A 3362-nucleotide genomic window follows, 5' to 3' on the forward strand; every position below is an offset into this window, starting at 1 on the left:
TCTGTTCACAAGATATTCCACAAGGAATATATATTATGCTTGGCATGACAAACGAGTATAAATTCAAGCAAGCCCGTCAAGATACCCCTAGCACAATTAGAAATCTATTTGATGAGCAAGATGATGCTTCAGAGCAGCACAATTGAGATCGACAAACTATGTACAATTGCGAATATGAAGCATTGTAATCACTCAAAACACATTTGAATACAAGGTCTTTTACTATGGTTTTTGACATTTACTCGTTCTACTCTCAAGCTATATTGAATCTGTTGAGTTGTTATCTGGTTCTAAGTCTGAGTGTTGTGGTTCTCCTTGTAATTCAACCTCCATATCTATTATCAAATTCTCTTTTATTTCGTCTATAGTGCATTGAGATACACCGACATTGAACTCTTCTTCATATTCGTATTGACAATCATACAACCAGGTTGGCATTTTCCTCCTCGTAGCCAGCACTTTCGATGTGATTCAATATCTTTTTGTTGCAAAACATATACTCTAATTTTTTTGCTCTGTCTGCTAATATTATGTTGCGAATAGTGCTGTGAACATACTTGTACATACTCCAGTTTCTCTCTGAACTTGAGTTCGCTGCACATTGTGCAAGTACTTTCATTTCAAGGGGACGTAAGGTAGAGTAATGCTCTCCACCATTCATCATCCACCACTTCCATGCAGGTTGCTCTTTGGCATTATCTGTACAAAATCATTCGTAAAAGAACCTTCTTTTAATCTAAATGCACTCATTTCTTTGATGCAATCAATTCGATCCTGAACGTTGGAGTAGAATATGTTGACCACGTGATAGAAATTGCTTACCACCTCTGTATTGAGCATCAAATCTAAATTCCAATACTCTGGATCGAGCATGTAAGCAACACTATGAAGTGGACTATGAGCGCTCTTCCACCTTGCATGAAAATACTTGGCCAAAATTTTTTGCTGTTTGCCAGAGAATGGTAATCACCACTCCTTCTCTACTACAGACTCTTTCAGCTCTTCGGGATTTTCAAGACTCTGTTGGAATGACCACCATGTCATCCACACTTTGCCTAAGTTTGGCGCCCTTTGATCAAGATTGCGGATCACGAACATAACGGGCATCATTACATGGTATGCATCCATTATACTCCTCCACCAAGCAGCCTTGTTTACATTGCCACGTAGACATGTAATTTTATCTTTCACTTTTTCTTTCTGCTCAAGCTGCCATTCGTGCAATTGAATATGTCAATCACAACGCATTTATTGTGGAGAAGTGATTCCAACATATAAAAGTGTGTGCAGAACCGAGTTTCAGCAGGAAGTTTCAACATCACTGACATGCACATCCTATACAAATCGAGCACTCTTTGTCATTTCAAGATAAATTTCACAACTTGACGTGCTGTATCAATTATTTTGGCGAACCATGTGGTTTCTTCGCTAGTGTACCAATCTTTCAGCACCAAGCTTAAGCTGTGAGTATTACAACCATTGGCAAAAATGTGTGGAAAGCACTTCTTTATTAATTTATTGACATTTTTACAATTCTTTGTGTTGTCCATGACTACTTGGACGACATGTTCAACACCAATTTTTTTAATTACATTAATCAAGACCTCAAAAATATATTTGCCACTTTTAATTGCACCAAAACTATCAATCGCCTTTATAAACGTTTCTCCCCTTGGAAAAACCAGCATTACATTGATCAACGGTCTTCTTTGAACATTTGACTAGCCATCACTCACAATTGTACATCCTGAAAGCGAAGTATTATTTTGCCAACATGCTCTTTGACTTCGATGTAACATTTGTCCAAGACAACATTTCTTATCGTGTGATAAGAAGGAGCTGAAAATCTTGGACCAAACTCACCAGTTTTCTTCCAAGTAGCCTTCCAATGATTGTTGTCTACCATGACCAAAGCACTTCCAATAAAGAATATTGCTTTGGCGAGTGCAATTTGTGCTTCTTCTAGAGACTGCACTCGAAAGCTTTGATGTAATGATTTTTGACGCATTTGACTAAGTCCACCTTCATTGTGACGCTTAAAAGGAACACTGCCTGGAATTTCCTCTCCTTGCACAGGTTGTTCTCCAAGGTTAGTTGGTGTCACTACAGGATCTGTGGAGTTAATATTTGGCTCTGAGAACTCTTGACTCGCAGCCACAGAGCTATATATCTGTTGTCTCTTGCCACCCTTTTTGGCGAGCTCTTCTCTCAAAGGCTTTGCAACTGCAAATGCTTAAGGATGTTCACATTTCTTACAACTCTTTTTAGCGCTACCCAGAAAATGATCCCTAATACGTGGTGCACTGCCTGATTTTGTTGTGTGACAAAATTTACATTGCCACTCCATATGTTATGAGCATAATCCCACTCTTTGCCAGGAGGTTTTTTATTCTTTAGATTCTTCGTACCACTTGTGCCCACATTTTTCTCCAATGCTTTTAAATTAAAACTGAAGACAAAAGAACTAAATGTTCAATTTCAAAACATTTTTCTTATTTCAATATATTTTAAAATTTAAAAACCATTCAATATGAAAGTAACCATGATGCACAACATGAGATTTTCAATGCACTCTAGTCAATCCACATATCGATCACCTATATTGTGAGCAACCATACACATTGCAATGTAGTTTATGCATGGCATAATAACTATAACAATACTATGAATCTCTCAGCATAATTATTATTATAATGATTATTTATACGTCCACTTTGATTTGCAAACAATAAAACACATCTAATTTCAATTGCTACAAAAAAATAAACGAAAGCAATAAAATATATGATTGGTCATTTCATGCACTAATAATCTATTGTAATACATAATGTACTCTCTGTATAAACCAATGCATGAACTAACGTAAATAAATCTTCAATATAATCACTCAATTGAGGACTACTTGTACCCAATGAAGGATTGTAGCCCACCCATGCAACCAATTCAATATATAAAAGCTGTTTTAACCCAATTAAGGATTATAGCTCTTATATTGTGGAGTGATAAGTGTAAATCAACTCAAATGCAAGACTTCAAGGATCTTTATATGCTCGGTACACTAGTATAGGACATTCGACCCTTGACTATCGACTCGTCATTTACATATGCTCATCTTCTAAAACCAATTACAACCCTCATTTGGACCAATGGCTTCTTTGCAATAAGCATGACTCTCCAAGTTTTCAGCTGTTTTGGTTTTGTACCTTTATGCCGATAAACGAATTAAAAATTTGTAGAAGTGGTTACCGAATTAAGAATCATGTTCGGCCCAAAAAAAGGACCTGTGACTCTGTAACCTTAGGTCAATTCACAAGGAGATGACTATACCCGACACTCGGATACACTCCCCAAGGATTTGCCTA

The sequence above is a fragment of the Adiantum capillus-veneris genome, unplaced genomic scaffold, assembly GCF_014529385.1.
Source record: "Adiantum capillus-veneris isolate H3 unplaced genomic scaffold, ASM1452938v2 Hic_scaffold_561, whole genome shotgun sequence".
NCBI lineage: Eukaryota > Viridiplantae > Streptophyta > Polypodiopsida > Polypodiales > Pteridaceae > Adiantum > Adiantum capillus-veneris.